At 44.0% G+C, this 19,708-nt stretch overlaps 1 pseudogene; it reads right to left on the bottom strand.

The window, feature by feature from the left end:
- Positions 1-9,146: 9,146 nt before the first annotated feature.
- Positions 9,147-11,008, bottom strand: LOC125095518 (UBX domain-containing protein 2B-like; annotated as a pseudogene).
- Between the last annotated feature and the right edge of the window lie 8,700 nt (positions 11,009-19,708).

Here is a 19,708-nt window from a genome sequence, read left to right on the forward strand (position 1 = left end):
CTATCCCAGGGATGTGGATGACATCTGAGGGGTGTGGGCTCTATCGAGGGGCACAGCGTTCTCCACTAGGCACTGCTGGTAAAAAGTTTTCTCGTACCTGAGACAGAGAGAGAACCGTGAGAACAAGGTAGTGTCCTTTACAAACCCGTCGGATGTTTTCATTGGAAAGGGATATGCTTTATTTGAAAGTTATCCTTTCTCTGTGTGTGTATGTGTCGATATGTGTGTGTGAGAGACAGAGAGCAAAAATATTATTTCTTTTATGGTATTTCATGATATATTCTTTTATGATTACTTACCAAAATTAAAAGTTGGCAATTTTGGGGGTGCCCGGGTGGCTCAGTCGGTTGGGCATCTGACTCTTGGTTTTATCTCAAGTCATGATCTCTGGGACAGGCTCTGCTTTCAGTGGGGAATCTGCCTGAGAGTCTCTTGTTCTCCCTTTCCCTTTGTCCCTCCCCATACCTCTCCCTTCCCCTGCTCTCTCTTTAAAAAAATCTTTAAAAAAAGAAAACGAAAACAACAAACCACTTGGGATTCTAATTTGGTCCCTAAGATTTGTCTTTGTAACTTTGCTGCTGAATTCTGTGAAATCCCAAAGTCTGGTAGTCACACAGGCCTGGACCACCCCTTCCAGAATCTCGAAAGCCTTATTAAATTCTGTTAACTTAGCAAATCAGAGCGACACATCCTCCTCTCCCTAAGAGGGCCTGACAGTGGCTAAGGACATCTTTTTGTCCTTATTTACTACCAGAAGACCAAGAGCAATAGATTTCAGAGATGCTCTTTGTTCCCAGGGCTAATCATTAGAAATGCTGAATACTCTTAATTCAGTTCAGTTTGAATGGAAAATGCTACTCAAACTGACTTAAGCCAAACTAAATTAATTTTTAAAAGAGATTTCACTTATTTATTTGTCAGAGAGAGAGAGCGCGAGAGAGCGAGCACACACAACAGGGGAATCAGCAGGCAGAGGGAGAGGGAGAAGCAAGTCCCGCATTGAGCAAGGACCCCAGGATCATGACCCAAGCTGAGGATCGACACTTAACCAACTGAGCCACCCAGGCAAGAGATTGGGCTGTGGGGATGGGTTTAGGGTCGGTTGGGAAGGCCTGCTAGACAAACTAAATTAAATTGAACTGAATTTAAAAATCACTGGCTTGTGAGAAGTCTGTGGCCACAGCTGGCTAAGGTTTAGCTTCATTTGGGGCTCCAAGGATGCTGCCAAGATCCAGCTATAGGCTCCCCTTCCTTCGGGCACACGGTGGCTTGAGCATTTTCAGGTTCCCATTGTCTCACACCTGGTCTCAGGAGGGAGTTGCCTTGCGGATGTCCCAGAATAGGTCTTGGTGTCCCTGATTGTCCTGCTTGGGATCATGTGCTCCAGGAAAGGTGGCTAAGCAGACAGAATGCCTTAATGACTTACATCCTGTGTCCTACCCTTGGAGCCCAGAGCCAAAAGCACAGAGGTCAAAGGCGACAAAAGGTGGTCCCCCAAAGCAGGATACAGTTACCACACAAATGGGGAGTTGATGCTGAGGGCAGGTACTGTGGATGCCTCCTCCTAATTCTCTCTAAAACCCAGCCCTTCTTCCATCCCTACGCAGACCCTATTCTGTCACTTGCAGACCCTGTTCTGTCATTTGCGGGGCAATTCTCCAGGGGCAGTGCAGCAGTCTCCTTAACCAGTCCCCAAGCAACCATTCCCTACCTGTCTGGTCCACTTGCCACCTGGCTGCCAAAGGATACTTCTTTTGTAATCATGCCCCATAGCGGCTTAAAAAGTCGTCTCCACAAAGTTCAACCCCCCTCTGTGTGTCTAGCAGCCCTTCCCAACCAACCCTAAACCCATCCCCACAGCCCAGTCTCAGACCTGTCCCTCCCTTCCTCTTCCCGTCCAACCACACAGGCCAGAACTCTGCTCAGATAAATTCCGATCCTTTCTCAAACACATCATTTTCTTCTCTGGCTGCCCTGGCTTCAGCAGTCTCTTTTCCTCAGGCGATGCCTCCTTGAAGATCCAGGTCTGATGTCATCTATTCTGTGACTTCCCTTCACTCCCAGATGGGGACCTGGCCACTCTTCCTCATTGCTTCCTGGGGGCTTTGTTCTTGAACGTTGATTTGCAAAAAAAAAACAACAAAAAAACAAAAAACAAACCCAAAAAACAAAGAACACATAGATATGTTCTCATGGTAACAATTCAGCTGTGGAAAATAACAAAGAGGTTCTCCTCGCCCGTCTGTCCCCTCTAGAGAGCTAAGTATCCTGCCAGACACATTTCTGTGAGTTTACGTACGTACAGACACATACCTTGTAGAAGTAGATTCCCCCCCCACAAATGGTACCATGCCTTATGCATTGGACTGAAACTCGTTTACTTTATGTTCTGGGGGCTTTCTTTGATTTTATTTCCAGTCCTTATTACCTTTTACCTCTTTTTTTCTTCTTAGAAATCACACACTCCACGCCAAATAATCTTCTTTTCTTAATTTAAGTATTTAGATAACAAACACATATACAGAACCTACTATGTGCTGGATAGGTTACAAGTAAAAGCGCATGCAATCCTCATAACTATTCTATGAGGCATGCACCGATGCCATACCCATTGCACAGATGAGAAAACTGAGGTACAGAGAGATTAAACATTTACCCAGAGTCACATCCCTAATAAGTGGTAGAGCCAGGATTGGGACTCCAGGAGTCTGGTTCCGCCTCTAGGATACGTGGTGCGTGGCCTCTCCTCGCCACTCTTCTTCAAATTCGCCCAGCTGAGGAGATGAAAATGTGTCCATTGAGAAGGAAGACAATCCAGCCCCAGGACACTTGTGAAGATGGCAATTTCTTTCTTTCTGTCATTTTTTTAAAAAGATTTTATTTATTTCAGAGAGAGAGAGTGTGAACGTAAGCAAAAGAGCACAAGCAGTGGGGAGGGGCAGACTCCCCACTGAGCAGGGAGCCTGATTGGTAGGGGGCTCCATCCCAGGACCTTGACCCAAAGGCAGATGCTTAACGACTGAGCCACCCAGGCGTCCCCCACCCGCCCCCGCCGTCTTTTTTTTTTTTTTTTTTGCCCAGTCACTTCCAATCTCTGAAAGTCTTGTCCTTTTTTTGTTCCCCCAACAACATTCTTTATTGATAAGCAGATGCAAAATGACTGACCTCACCCATGGTTGTCTTTCTGCTCATTGTGACATAATCTTTCTTGAGATGATTATAGTTTTTTAAAAGACTTTATTTATTTATTTGCAGAGAGAGCGAGAGAGCACAAGCAGGGGGAACAGCAGGCAGAGGGAGAGGGAGAAGCAGACTCCCCTCCTAAGCAGGGAGACGACATGGGACTTGAACCAAGGACTTCAGGATCACGACCGGAACTGAAGGCAGACATTTACCCAACTGAGCCACCCAGGCACCCTGATTACACTTTTTTTTTTTTTTTTTGGAAAGATTTATTTATTTATTATTTGACAGAGAGAGAGAGAGATCACAAGCAGAGAGACAGGCAGAGAGAGAGGAGGAAGCAGGCTCCCCACTGAGCAGAGAGCCCGATGCGGGGCTCGATCCCAGGACCCTGGGATCATGACCTGAGCTGAAAGCAGAGGCTTTAACCCACTGAGCCACCCAGGTGCCCCTGATTACACATTTTAAAAAGTTACAGTGATTTCAGGAATTCACTAAAAAGAACTTAGGAAGATGATTTAAGACCAGAACACTCCACAGCAGGTGCAAAAGAACTGCTCATCTACAGGCAGGAAACCAGCTGACAAAACGCCTCAGCTGCAAATGCGCGGTGCCTCTCGTGGGAAAGGGAAGCCTGCTCTGCTGCGGAGTTTTCAGGCCCATAGGATGGAGCTGGGAGCCACAGATTATCCCCAGGCCTTAAAGCCTAATGAATGCTGCCTGCCTGGCTGGGTTTCTACATTGCTTGGGACATTGGTGGCTCCTTCGTTCATTCCATTTTCTGCTTTTTAAATGGACATATCTGTAACTATTATTCTAGAACTGTCTTACTCTTATATCTGGGAGCTGAGAACTTGTTTTGTAGGTTTGCAAGTGCACAGAAGGAGAGCAACTGTGCCCCAGGAATCATACTCAAGTCCTCACCGAACGTCAAGTAATTTAAATAATGAGATTTGGGACTTTCGAGATGGTGAGATCTTTTTTTAAAGATTTTATTTATTTATTTGAATGAGAGAGGGAACAAGATCAGGGAGTAGGGGAGGGACAGAGGGAGAGGGAGAAGCAGACCCTTAATGAAGCAGGGAGCCCCATGTGGGGCTCGATCCCAGAACCCTGGGATCACTGAGCTGAAGGCAGCCACCCAACAGACTGAGCCCCCCAGGCACCCCAATGGTGAGATTCTGATAAAATTTTGGACTTTGAGTTGATGTTGTCATGGGTTGAGGCTTTTGAGCACCTTTGGATGGGATACGTTTATATGGGTTGGATGCAGACTTTGGGGGCAAAGGTCAGCTATGGCAGGCAGAATAATGGCCCTCCCAAAATGTTCATGTCCTAACTCTCAAATCTGTGAATAGTTTACCTTATATGATGAAGGGGACTTTGCAGATATGATGAAATCCAACATTTTGAGATGAGGAGATTATTCTGGATCATCTGGGTGAGCTAAACATAATCACAAGGAGGGGAGCCTGGCTGCCTCAGTTGGTTGATTTCTGCCCAGGTAATGATCTTGGGGCGGAGAGAGATAACCTCCATATTGGGCTCCCTGCTCAGCGAGGAGCCTGCAGGGGATTCTCTCTCTCCCTCTGCCCCTCTCCCTGTCTCTGAAATAGATAAATACATCTTTAAAAAGTGTGATCACAAGGGTCCTTGTAAGAGGGAAGCAAGAGAATCAAAACTGTAAAAGATTTAAGACCAGAAGCAGAGATTGCCATGATATGGTCTTGAGCCAAGGGACACCAGCTGCCTCTGCAAATTGGAAGAGGAGAAGGACAGGTTTCCCCTGGAGCAACCAGAAGGAAGCTGTGATGTGTTAATTAACATGGTAAAGGCCCCTCAACTTTGCAGGTGGAATGAGGTTCCTACAGATTTAAGATGGGGCATAATCCTGGATTATCCAGTGGGCCAATCTAATCACATGAGCCCATAAACACAGAGAAATTTCCCTGGCTGTTGCAGAGAGATGGGATTACGGGAGGGGGGCCTGAACTGTGCAAAAGGGGGGCTACAAGCCAAGAAATGCAGGCAGGCTCTGGAAGCTGGAAAGGTAAGAAGTGATTCTCCCCTACAGCCTCCTGAGAAAAATGCAACCCCACTGTCAACCTTGATTTTATTTTTTAAGATTTGTCAGAGAGAGAGAGAGAGAGAGAAAGCACAAGCAGGGGGAGGGGCAGGCCGTGGCAGGGGAGGGGAACCAGACTCCCAGTTGAGCAAGGAGGCTGACTCGAGACTCGATCCCACGACCTGGGGATCATGTGACCTGAGCTGAAGTCAGACGCTGACCTGGCTGAGCCCCTCAGGCATCCCTGCTACCTTGATTTTAGTCTAGCAACACCCATGGTGGACTTCTCACGTATAGAACTGTAAGATTGAAAATCTGTGTTATTTTAAGGCACCAAACTTGTAGTTCTCTGTTATGGCAGTGATAGGAAACTATTACTTTATTATTAATGAGGGGTAGAGACCGAAGATGAAGTCATATCTGGGAAGAAGAAAAAGCATTTCTGTTGTTCCTGATGCAGCCGGCCTCACCCACGAAATGCTTGGCTTCAGCAGAAATGCAAACATGCTGTCAGTCCTTAGATCCGGTGTGTCTAACAGAAAAAACATTCATGAGATTCTACACTAGTTTTGTCCTGGAATAGAATATACTGAGCAGTTACAACAGTTTTCAGTGTATAAAGTGGGTACCCTAGAAATTGTGGGTCCCCCTGTGTTGAGTGAATAAATGAATGTGATAAGGACAGGCTCTGGGAGAGACTGTAATGACTCCATTTTATTTTTTAAAGATTTTATTTGTTTATTTGACACAGGAAGAGAGAGAGTATGAGCAGTAGGAGTAGGGGGCAGAGGGAGAATCAGACCCCCCACTGAGCAGGGAGCCTAATTCGGGATTTGATCCCAGGATCCTGGGATCTCAACCTGAGCCAAAGGCAGTCGCTTATCCGTGAGCCACCCTCAGGCACCCTAATAACTCCATTTTATTTACTTATTTATTTATTTAAAAGATTTTATTTATTTATTTGACAGAGAGAGAGAGAGATCACAAGTACGCAGAGAGGCGGTGGGGGGGGAGCAGGCTCCCTGCCAAGCAGAGAGTGCTATGTGGGGCTCAATCCCAGGACCCTGAGATCATGACCTAAGCCAAAGGCAGAGGCTTTAACCCAGTGAGCCAGCCAGGCGCCGTAATAACTCCATTTTAAAGTACTCTTGGGGGCATCTGGCTGGCTCCAGTCAGTGGAGGGTGAGACATGTGGTCTCAGGGTTGTGAGTTCAAGCCCCATGTTAGGTGTAAGGATTGTTTAAAAATAAAAGCTTGGAGTGCCTGGGTGGCATCTGACTCTTGATTTCAGATCAGATCGTGATCTCAGGGTCCTGGAATTGAATGCCTGTCGGGCTCCCCACTCCACGGGGAGTTCACTTGTCTCCCTCTCCCTCTGCCCCTCCCCCTGCTCACACGTGCACATGCGCACAGGGGCAGGGCCTGTCTCTGTCTGTATCTGTAAAATAAATAAATAAATTTAAAAAAAAAAAGTAAAAATAAAACCTTAAAAAATAAATAAATAAAAATCAAGTGTTCTTTATCACATCTTCTCAAGGACTGCTGAATTTGTGTCCTTTTATTTCTGGTTTATGATCATCCCAGATCTATAAAATACAATGCCAAACTGTATTTTTTGATACTAGTAATGTAGCTAAGTTGATAAGTAAAAAGGATGTATAAAAACTAAATAGAAGGGGCTCCCGAGTGGCTGTCAGCTGAGCATCTGCCTTCTGCTTGGGTCATGATCTCAGGGTCCTGGGATCAAGTCCTGTGTTTCACTCCCTCCTCAGCAGGGTGTCTGATTCTCCCTCTGCCTGCTACTCCCACTGCTCATGCTCTCTCTCTCTCTCTCAATTAAATAATAAGTAAAATCTTTTTAAAGAATCTAAACGAGAGAAATAATTATTATATGATCAAACTATTTCAAAATCAGAATACAGGTACTCTCTGGTATATAGCACAGAAAAACTTTCAACTTAATTTCATAAAGTGATTTCTTAATGGCTGTTGATTAATGAAGCATCAAGGAAGTTTAGTGCAAATTCTACCAAATGCATTCATCAAAACGGGGGTTTTGTTCCCTTTTTCTGCAAATAGGTGTTATTACATTAATATTGAGAATGTAACAGATTGGGTTGACTCGATATTTAAAAGCTATCAATCACCATGGGACACCTGGCTAGTTCAGTCAGTACAGCGTGACACTCTTGATCGTGGGGTCATGAATTTGAGCCCTATGTTGGGTGTAGAGTTTACTGAAAAAAAAAAAAAAAAAAGTCTATCACCACAAGCCCACCCTGCAACTAAAAACTCAAACACAGTAATCTCAAGATCCATCTCTAGTCCAATATTATCTATACTCAGGCTGGAAGACAGAATAGGACCAAAATGTATTTATGTATAAAATGTATTTAAGTATTAAAATGTACTTAAGTAATAAAAATAATTCGATTGTTTTAATGCTGGAAGTATTTTATTATATTAAAATGGCACATAATCCTTCCTACCCTCTGCTTCATGGATAAGAGCAATATTATTTTAGTTGCTCAAACATCATAGTATAGTTGATCCTAGAACAACATGGGTTTGAACTATGAGAGTCCATTCATACATAGATTTTTCCTGATAAACAGTGCAGTATTGTAAATCTATTTTCTTTTCCTTATGATTTTCTTTTTTTTTTTTAAAGATTTTATTTATTTATTTGACACAGAGAGACAGAATGAGAGAGGGAACACAAACAGGGGGAGTGGGAGAAAGAGAAGCAGGCTTCCCGCTGAGCAGGGACACCCCCCCCCCCCCCCCCCCGCCATGTGGGACTCGATACTAGGACCCTGGGATCATGACCTGAGCCAAAGGCAGACACTTAATAACTGAGCCACCCAGGCACTCCTCCTTATGATTTTCTTATCAACAATTTTTTTCTTCAGATTTATGAAAAAGAATACAGTATATACTACATATAGCATACAAAATACATGATCATCACCTTTATGTTATCATTAAGGCTCTGGTCAACAATACATTATTAGTAGTTAAGTTTGGGGAAAGTCAAAGTTATACATAGATTTTCAACTGTGGAGGGAAGGGTCAGCACCCCTAACCCTCACGATGTTCCAGGATCATCTGTATTAAGAATATCTGCTTCTTGTGGTAGGCTTTTCATCAGCTCTCTGGAAATGAAGTCACAAGAATAAAGTCTTTTAAGTCGCAAATTCGGGACAAGACTGTACAAAAAAATCCCCAACATCCAGGAACCTGGGGATTCAACACTATTGAATCTTTGTATCAAATGACTGTCTTTGGCTAAAGGGTTTGAAAACTTTTTTTAAGTGATCTCTATGCCCAACGTAGGGCTCAAACTCATGATCCTGAAATCAAGAGTCGCATTGTCTACTGATGGAGGCAGCTAGGCGTCCCGGGTTTGAATTTTTATTGTTGCCCCTGAATCATGAATAAGCACAGCTACATTAAGTAGTGACTTCTCCTCGACTTCTGGGGAGGAAGGTGTGCTCTTTCAGGGGTAAGGCTTCCAAGTTTTTGCCTTTCTCCATTAAAAGCCCTGAACCTTATTCTAGGTTTTCGGTATGCTTGACCTTGATGATCCTCCATATCCAAATTCACTTGGCCACCACAAGCCAGTCACTGAAGTTCAAGGGGAGTCTCTTTTTTTTTTTTTTTTAAAGATTTTATGTATTAATTTGACAGACAGAGATCACAAGTAGGCAGAGAGGCAGGCAGAGAGAGAGAGAGAGGAGGAAGCAGGCTCCCTGCTGAGCAGAGAGCCCGATGCGGGGCTCGATCCCAGGACCCTGAGATCATGACCTGAGCTGAAGGCAGAGGCTTAACCCACTGAGCCACCCAGGCGCCCCGGGGAGTCTCTTTTTTGAAATATTCTGCCACCAGTAATGTCATGTTAAAAGATTTCTAATATAAGTTGCTGGATTTCAGGCATACATGCAGAGTCACCCTTCTCTTAACAGATTCCAGAAATTCAGCATTTGTTGGGTCATTGTATGGTTTCGACTCCTCATCATCTAAACGCAAGCTGTTGCTGAAACTGTTGTAAGCAAAATCTGAACATCCTGTGGCTGATTTTCTCCATAGATGTATTGAGACTGCCTACGAAAGGAATGCCCCACTCTGTCCCCTCTACATGCAAATGACTTTAATTTGTCATCACTCAAAGCTCTTGTGGCTTCATTCAGAGGGACAGTCCCATGTTCCCTTGTCTCTTTGAAAAGGTCACTCACAATTTTTCCAGTTGAAGGTTGAATTACATGTGATCCTCTGCACTCGTGTTCGCTTGCATAGACTCTTACAGTCAGTGATGTGGCGGTCAGCACCTCAACCAAGGGAATATATCTCTAAGAGCAGGAAACCTTCGCCGTGGTGTGCGTGCGCTTTTAAAGACTGTAACTGCAGGCCTGTCGCATTTGGAAGATTTGCCTTTTATTTCATTTTTAACTAATTCTGTCAAGGCCAATTTATTTCTTGATACATCATCACTTTGGTTGTTTTCAGGTTTCTTGTTTTTAGTCTTCACTTTTTTTTTTTTTAAAGTAGACTCCATGCCCAGTGTGGAGCCCAGTGTGGGGCTTGAACTCACAACACTGAGATCAAGACTTGAGCTGAGATCAAGAGTCTGACGCTTGACCAACTAAGCCACCCAGGTGCCCCAGGTCTTTACACTCTATAAATTCTATAAATTCTGGGGCCCCTGGCTGGCTCAGTCAGTAGAACATGCAACTCTTGATTTCAGGGTCTTGCTTTCAAGCTCCACTTTGGGTGTGAAGCCTACTTAAGAAAAAAAAATTCTGCAAATCTTGCATGTTGGCGGAGGGGCTTGGCCCTGTAGACTTCCTCTCTTACCCTCCAGCCCTTTCTAGCCAACTCCTCCAATCTTATCGTTTATTTCTTTTTTTAACTCCCTCCCTCCTGTGTGGGTCTGCCTGCCTATTTTTTCCTACTTTTTAGTTTGAATGAATTTGCTAAGATCTTTGCTTACCATTGCTGTTAGCTCCCTCACTTCTTCCTCTCAGATTCATTTTTCTCTTAGTGCTTATCTACCCTCCTTTATATTTACTTCACAGTGAGTCTATAAATGTTAAACTTCCGGAGTCCACTCCCAACTGAAAAAGTCTTTTTCTTTTCTTTTTTTTCTCTTCTTCTTTTTTTTTTTTTAAAGATTTTATTTATTTATTTGACAGACAGAGATCACAAGTAGGCAGAGAGGCAGGCAGAGAGAGAGAGAAGAGGAAGCAGGCTCCCTGTGGAGCAGACAGCCCGATGCAGGGCTCGATCCCAGGACCCTGGGATCATGACCCGAGCCGAAGGCAGAGGCTTTAACCCACTGAGCCACACAGGTGCCCCAAGTCTTTTTATTTTCATGCTTGAATCATGTTTGGGCTGTGTACGTAATTCTAGATTCAAAGAGATTTTTCCTCTTGGGGCATCTGGTGAGTTAGTTGGTAGAGCATGCAACTCTTGATCTTGGGGTTGTGAGTTCGAGCCCCACATTGGACAGAGAGCCTCCTTAAAAATATATTAAAAAATAAAAAATAAAGGCCACTTTTCATTAAAAAAAAAAGAGAGAGATTTTTCCTCTGAACTTTAAAAATTCTCTCCCTTTTTTTCCTTGCCTCTGCTTTTCAATGAGAGACTTCCTGTCGATACAATGGTCATAAATTTGTAGTTCATCTCCCCCCACCCCCACCGGAAATTCCCAGGGTTTCCTTCATTCCTGGCATCTACCACTGTGTCACAATAGATCTGCATGTTGGTTTTATAAAAGGATCCTGATTGGCATTTGATGGGTTCATGGTTTTTTCTTCCTGGGACATTTCCCTCTTTTATTTATTTGAGTAAAACTTCCTCTCACAATTACAGACCCATATCCCTGATGAACACAGATGCAAAAACTCTCATCAAGATGCTAGCCAGTAGGATCCAACAGTAGTTGAAGAAGATTATTTACCACGACCAGGTGGGATTTATTCCTGGGCTGCAAGAGTGGTTCAACATCTACAACTCAATCAATGTGATACACTACATTAATAAAGAACGGACAAGAACTGTATGATCTTCTCAATAGAAGCAGAAAAAGCAGTTGACATAGTACAGCATCCTTTCTTGATTACAACTCTCCACAGTGTAGAGATAGAGGGAACATACCTCAATATCATAAAAAGCCATATACAAAAAGCTCACAGCAAATATCATTCTCAATGGGGAAAAACTGAGAGCTTCTCCCCTAAGTTCAGGAACAGGACAGGGATGTCCACTATCACCACTGCTGCTCAACATAGCATTAGAAGTCCTAGCCTCAGAAATCAGACAACGAAAAGAAACAAAAGGCATCCAAATCAGCAAAGAAAAAGTCGAACTCTCACTCTTTGAAGATGACACGATACTCTATGTGGAAAACTCAAGAGACTCCACCCCAGCATTGCTAGAACTCATAAGAATTCAGAAAAATGGCAGGATATAGAATCAGTTGCATTTCTGTACACTAACAATGAGACAGAAAAAAGAGCAATTAAGGAATCGATCCTATTTCCAATTGCACCCAAAACTGTAAGGTACCTGGGAATAAACCTAACCAAACATGTAAAGGATCTGTACTCTGAAAACTACAGAACACTTATGAAAGAAATTGGAGAAGACACAAAGAAATGGAAAAACATTCCATGCTCCTGGATTGGAAGAACAAACATTGTTAAAATGTCTATGCTGCCCAGAGCAATCTATACATTCAATGCAATCCCTAGCAACATACCATCGACATTTTTACAGAGCTGGAACAAATAATCCTAAAATTTGTATGGAACCATAAAGACCCCAAATAGGCAAAAGAAGGTTGAAAAAGAAATCCAAAGCTGGTGGCATCACAATTCTGGACCTCAAGCTCTATTACAAAGCTGTGATCATCAAGACAGTATGGTACTGGCACAAAAACAGACACATAGATCAGTGTAACAGAACAGAGAAGCCAGAAATGAATCCTCAACTCTATGGTCAATTTATCTTTGACAAAGCAGGAAGGAATATCCAATGGGAAAAAAACAGTCTCTTCAACAAACGGTGTTGAGATGATTGGACCACCACATGCAGAAGAATGAAACTGGACCATTTTCTTACACCACACACAAAAATAGACTTAAAATGGATGGAAGACCTATATGTGAGACAGGAATCCATCAAACTCCTAGAGGAGAGCATAGGCAGCAACCTCTGTGATCTTGGCCGCAGCAACTTCTTGTTAGACATGTCTCCAAAGGCAAGGGACACGAAGGCAAAAATGAACTATTAGGACTTCATCAGGATAAAAAGCTTTGCACAACAAAGGAAACAGTCGACAAAACCAAAAGGCAACCAACAGAATGGGAGAAAATATTTGCAAATCTCTTATCAGATAAATGGCTAGTATCCAAAAATCTGTAAAGAATTTGTCAAACTCAACACCCAAAGAACAAATAATCTAATAAAGAAATGGGCAGAAGACATTTCTCCAAAGAAGACGTACAAATGGTCAACAGATGCATGAAAAAATACTCAATGTCACTTTGCATCAGGGAAATACAAATCAAAACCACATGAGATACCACCTCACACCAGTCAGAATGGCTAAAATTAACAAGTCAGGAAACAACAAATGTTGGAGAGGATATGAAGAAAGGGGAATCCTCTTACATTGTTGGTAGGAATGCAAATTGGTGCAGCTACTCTGGAAAACAGTATGGAGGTTCCTCAAAAAGTTGGAAACAGAGCTACCCTACGACCCAACAATTGCACTACTGGGTATTTACCCCAAAGATACAAATGTAGTGATCTGAAGTGGCACCTGCACCCCAATGTTTATAGCATCAATGTCCACAATAGCCAAACTGTGGAAAGAGCCCATAGGTCCATCGACAGATGAATGGATAAAGAAGATGTTGTGTGTATATACAATGGAATACTACTCAGCCATCAAAAATGAAATCTTGCCATTTGCAATGACGTGGGTGGAACTAGAGGGTTTGTGCTAAGCAAAGTAAGTCAGTCAGAGAAAGACAATTATCATATGATTTCACTCATATGTGGAATTTAAGAAATAGAGGATCGTAGGGGAAGGGAGGGAAAAATAAAACAAGAAGACATCAGAGAGGGAGAGAAACAGTAAGAGACTCTCAAGTATAGGAAACAAACTGAGAGCGGCTCTCGGGTGGCACAGTCATTTAAGCATCTGCCTTCAGCTCATTTTGTGATCCCAGGGTCCTGGAATGAGCCTCAAGTTGGACTCTGCTGAGTTGGAGTTTGCTTCTCCCTCTCCCTCTGCCTGCCACTCCCCCTTCTTGCGCACTCTGTCAAACAAATAAATAAAATCTAAACAAAAAAAAACAAGGGAAACAAACCGAGGGTTGATGGAGAGGAGGGGAATGAGGGATTGGGGTAATTGGGTGATGGGCATTAAGGAGGGCATGTGATGTAATGAGTACCTGGTGTTATATAAAACTGAGGAATCACTGAACTCTACCTCTGAAACTAATACTACACTATACTTGAGTTAATTGATTTAAAAAAAATAAATTAAAAAAAATAAAAACTTCCTCTCATATTGTATTTTCTACTTCAGAGCTCTTAAAAAAAAGATTTTATTTATGTATTTGAGAGGAAGAGAGAGTGAGGGGAAGGAGCAGAGGGAGAGGGAGAAGCAGAGTCCCCACTGAGCATGGAGGCCAACATGGGGCTCGCAACATGGGGCTAGATCCCAGGATCCTAGGATCATGACCTGAGCTGAAGGCAGACACTTAACCAACTAAGCCACCCAGCCACCCATCTACTTCAGAGCCCCTTTTTTCTTTTTAAGATTTTATTTATTTATTTGACAGAGAGAGATCACAAGTAGGCAGAGAGGAAGGCGGAGTGAGAGAAGGGGAAGCAGGCTCTCTGCTGAGCAGAGAGCCCAATAAGGGGCTCAATTCCAGGACCCTGAGATCATGACCTGAGCCTTCAGGCAGAGGCTTAACCCACTAAGCCACCCAGGTGCCCCTACTTCAGAACTCTTATTAGCTGATATTCAAAGTTTTAAATTGGTCGTCCATATATCTTAGATTTTCCTTTCAATAAATATTTTCCTTATTTTGTCTTGTACTTTGTGATACAAAAACATATTGCCCATTTTGGTTGCTCTGTTGAGGGGTTTTTGTTGTCTCATAATCATGCTCACGTTTTCCTATTTTCAACACGAAATACATAATGAACAATCATGTTTGTATTTTGTCCTGTGCTGTGTGATACAAAAACATATTGCTCGGGGCGCCTGGGTGGCTCAGTGGGTTAAAGCCTCTGCCTTCGGCTCAGGTCATGATCCCAGAGTCCTGGAATAGAGCCCCACATGGGGCTCTCTGCTCAGCGGAGAGCCTGCTTCCCCCTCTCTCTCTGCCTGCCTCTCTGCCTACTTGTGATCTCTGTCTGTCAAATAAATAAATAAAATCTTTAAAAAAAAAAACCATATTGCTCATTTTGGTTGTTCCGTTGGAGGGTTTTTGTTGTTTCATAATCACGCTCAATTTTTCATATTTTGAATACGAAATGAGTACATGAATAATCATGTTCGCATTTTGCCTTGTACTGTGTGATATAAAAACAGTGTCCATTTGGGTTGTTCTATTGAGGGGTTTTTGTTATTTTGTAAGCATGTTCAGTTTTTCAGTTTTTTTTTTTAAATGCATGTGTTATCCTTTGCCTCCAAGAATGTTTATAATTATTCTGAAGTCTTGTTCTTGCTCTATGAGCTATTTCACTGGGCAAAAGTTCTTCTCAACGCTGGATTTGATAGCTCTTTCAAGATGTTGATTTTCTTCTTATGTTTGGTAATTGCTCCTTAGAAGCTCAGCTTTTATCTGAGATTTCCCGACCGTTTGTGCTCTCCATGTCTATGCTCCTTAACAAAAGGGGGATGGGACCACGTCCTGGTGCGATGGTGCTATGTTGTCAATAGCTGGCAGGGGGCATATCACGATGGGGGGTATTTTGGCTGCTCCTCTTCTGCAAACGGTGCTTCCCTTTCCTCCTCGGTGTCATCAGCCATCAAGACCACTGCTGTCCTTCCTTTCACCTAATGATCTCCTAAACACTGCTCTCACCCGGAGGCAGGTAATCTTGCTGGAGTTTCTCAGCCCCAGGAGACTAGAAGGGGGAGTGTGTGGCGTGGTTAACATGCTTGGTGGTGCCTGTCGTGACATCCTTAGTCATCAGTGCCTTGTTGGTAACTTCTGAGCCCCAAAGCCCCCAGGATCCACCCTCTTTGAGCCTGGAGTGATTTCGGTGCTGTTTTCAACTCCTGTGGTGGTCAGTCTGTAGCTCTGCACATTTTGGGCTGTGGTTTTCTTCTCTGACCAGTTCCTACCTGCCAACTAGCTCTCGGAATTCTCATGGTTTATGCTCCACCAAGGGCTCTCCTTGTTGTCCAGGGTGATTATGAATTTATATTACTTTTTTTAAGAGATTTTATTTTTAAGTAATCTCCACACCCAATGTAGGGCTCGAATTTACCACCTTGAGATCAAGAGTCCTATGCTCTACTGACTGAGCCAGCCAGGTGCTCCTGTATTACTTATTTTTCTATCTTTTGTATGTTTTCATTTCTAACCAGCTGGGATGGGAAGGAAAGGCTGCAGCTTGTATTCCGTCTGTAATCTGGGACTGGAACCATCTCCCATAGGCCTCTCTCCACCATAACACCAATGTCGATGGTAGGCAGAATAATGGCCTCGTCCCTTCCTCCAGGAGGTCAGTGTCCTAATCCCTGGAAGCTGTGTGAATGTTATGCTAGATACCAAGGGAGAATTAAGAATCCAGATGCGGTTACAGTTGCCGAACAGCTCGACCTTACAATATGGAGATTGTCCTGGATTATCTGGGTGGGCCCAACATAATCACAAGGGTCTTTAAATGTGGAAGAGGGAGGAAGAAGAGTTAGTGTCAGAGGGACTGATGTGATGAAAAACCCAACTGGCCACCGCTGGGGGTGAAGATAGAAGGGGGCCAAGGAAGTGGGCAGCCCCTTTAAGCTGGAAAAGACAAGAAACAGATTTCTGGCCTAGAATCTCCAAAAATGAATGCAGTCCCGCCCACACCTTTATTCTAGCCCAGTGAGATCCATTTTGGACTGCTAACCTTGAGAACTGTAAGATAACAAATGTGGGCTGTTTTAAGCAACTAAGTTGGGTGTAATTTGTTACAACAACAATAGGAAGTGAACACAATGTTGAAATGTGATTGTTGGTGTCTGTCCTTCCACCTCACTGCCAGCTTCTGGAGAACAAGAGCCATACTGTTGTTGTCTCCTTTATTTACTGGGAATCCAGCACAGGATCTGGGACACAGTCAGGGCTTAGTCAATATTTGTGGAACAAATGAGAGAAGGAAAGGCTGCTCTCACTCTTTGACGTTCCACCCAGGCTCTGAGATTGCAAAGCAGTCACTGCCTTTCCCCTTCCCCAGGTCCTGGACACCCGAAGCCCTTTGATCTCACTTTTCTTGGTTTTCCTTGTCCCCCACTGCAGGTCTTAGGCTAATGCACTTGCAGCTGCCTCCCCTGCTGGGGACCGTGGCCCTCCCCTCTCCAACCCTGTGTGCAGCAAGAATTGGGATGGAGGACACGTGTCACATATGTACCCAATTTTGCCCACAGGGCTTCTGGGGGGTTATGCCTGAAATGAATGTTTTCTTCCTCTCTGGGATCCTGCCTGCTTTCCTCTCTTCTCTCAGCTGCCTCCCTTCCTCTTTCCCCAGCCAGCTTCTGCACTTTGCCAAGCGGCTTGAATGAGGGACATAGCTTTTGGTTCATCTCTTCCTTTAACCGCAAGGTTCCCATCTTCCTTGCAACACTTCTGAAACCTTCTCATATGATCCCAGCGGTTTCCAGGAGAGACAATGAAAAGACTTAAAGGCACTCTCAGGCCACCTTGGGTTTACTACAATGCCGCTCAGGGACTCCCTCAGTTCATTTTCTGCAGAACTGCAAAATTCCCCAGGCTGGGCTTTCTGAGCTGTTGCTGGGTCACTGCGATACTGTTATTTTGTTGCTGCCTTCTCAGGCAGCCATTCTCAGGCCCTGGCTTCTCTTATCCTGAGCTGAGTTTGGCTTCTGCCTTCTGGCTTTCCCTTCGTGTGCCTTGTGTTCAGTCTCTCCTGGAATCAGGCTCTGATGGGCTCGCTTGGTCACGGTCTAACGCAGCGTCCTCATGCCAGACCTCCTGTAATGCTGCTGATTTGTTCCATATGTTTGATTCTGGTAACCGGGCCAATTCCTGGGCAGTCTTTTGCGGCTAGGTCTGGTAGCAGAGCCAAGAGAATCAATGTGTGGAAGCTTACATAGTGAGATTGCTGCCTTTGACCACTGGGTCCTGGTGCTGTCTGTACCAGGCATGGGGATGCCGCTCAAGGGCAGACTCCTTAACACAACTCTGTTTTTGCAGGTGATAGTCACACCTCTTCGTTCTTTTCCACTTGCCCCATCCCCCCACCCCCCCACTCCATGAAGATACCTAGTTAATGAAACAAGTAGATCATCCAATTTCACTCTCCCTACAACTCAATTTCAGGTGTGAACTTTTCATTTTGGAGGAATCCTTAGGTCTCCATCATCGGATCTGCTGCAGGAGGCTGGGGCACCACAGAAGTGAGGTCCAGATCTAAGATGATGGCTCCTGTCCTAACAATGAGTTGTTATTTCTGTTCCCCTGTGGACAACGCTCTAGGGGTCTGCATGCTCTGAAGTCATCAGAAACAAGCGGGACAGGACTCTGAGGTCTGTATTCTCTTGGTGGCTGACTTTGTCTCTTTTTTTGAAGATTTTTTTATTTATTTGGTAGAGAGAAAGAGAGCACAAGCAGGGGGAGCAGCAGGCAGAGGGAGAGGGAGAAGCAGAAAGGGAGAAGGAGAGAAAGAGCACCAGTAGGGGAGGAGGGAGCAGAAGGAGAGAGACAATTTCAAGCAGACTCCCTCCAAGCCTAGCGCGGAGCCCGAGGAGGGGCTGGATCTCAACCCCGAGATCACAACCTGAGGTGAAATCAAGAGTCAGACACTCAACTGACTGAGCCACCCGGGCACCTCTGACTCTGTCATCCTCGTATGAGGACTCTTTCCTCCCTTCCAGAGCTGCACCCCTGCCGCCTAAGCTGGTAACCGGCTTGCCTTTCCTTAACGCCTTTGATCACAAGCATTTTGTAGAGGCTACCCCAGGGAAATTAAAGGTGTCATGGGTGCTACCAGTGGCAGCTGCTTTCAATTCACTGCTCTCCTCACACAATTAACTTTGGGAGGTTTTAGTCGTATGCCTGCAAGGTGCAGCTGAGTATTTCCGATTTTAGGACAGCTCATTGTCCTCAAACGACTGAACAACTCATTATTTTTATCATTAAGTCAATTTATCACGTATAGCAAAAAAAAACCCAAACAAACTGTATAATCATGCTTATTTCGGTGTTGTGCTCTACTGATCTAACCATTTTTGACTACCTCTTTGTCAGTTTCATGCTGCCGTGGTTACTGCTGCTTTCTTTACAGGACATTTTGCTACTGCTAGGGCAGGGACCCTATTAGTGCTTCCTACTCTTTTTTTACCCTCAAAATGTTTTGGCTGTGCTCATGTGAGTCTTCCAGAGGAATTTCAGAATCAACTTGTTAAGTTCCAAAATCTCCACATCGGGATTTTGATGGAAATTGCATTAAATTGACATCATTAGAATATCAAATCTTCTCATCAGGAACATGTTGACTTTTCATTTATTTAGGTCATTGTTTATGTCTTTAAAGTTCTCTGGTTTTCTTCATATATTTCTCCAAATGTTCCAGGTATATAGTCTTTTTTTTTTTTTTTTTTTCCTGTTTCAGCCAATGGGATTTTTTGTTGTTGTTTTTTGTTTTTCCATTTCAGACTTTAATTTTTTTTAAACAAGGTTTTGGCTTAGTCAAGGTTCCTATGGTAGCAATTTACAGAGATATACTCTAAGGCAAAAAAAAAAGGGGGGGGGGGTGGTAGGAATTCTTTGGAAGCTGGCCAAGGCCTCCTCCGCAGCCTGAGGGCAGAGGGGGGAGTGGGCCTCAGGAGGGGGCCTGGAAACAAGAACTGCTTAGTTTCTCTGTGTTGCTTTTCAGTAGATATTTTCCTCTCCCTCTGTAGTTTATAGCTTTCTTTGCTGCTCTCTTTGTCCCGCTTCACATTTCTGGGAAGCAAGACGATATAGAGCAAATCTGGCTACAGGGTCTATCCATGTGAATGGAGCATTTCTCAGCATCTGCCGGCTGGATCGACTCCTGACACGGATTTCAAAGCTCTGTAACGTCAGGAATTTGAAAACAATCTGTCTCTTCTTGCCTAAGAGGGTTAGAGTTGGCAGAAATGGTATGGGAGAACCCTCCCTTCCTAGTTCCAGATGACTGATAAACAGGGACTGACAATCATCACTGCCCTGGGATTAATAATTC

The sequence above is a fragment of the Lutra lutra genome, chromosome 3, assembly GCF_902655055.1.
Source record: "Lutra lutra chromosome 3, mLutLut1.2, whole genome shotgun sequence".
NCBI lineage: Eukaryota > Metazoa > Chordata > Mammalia > Carnivora > Mustelidae > Lutra > Lutra lutra.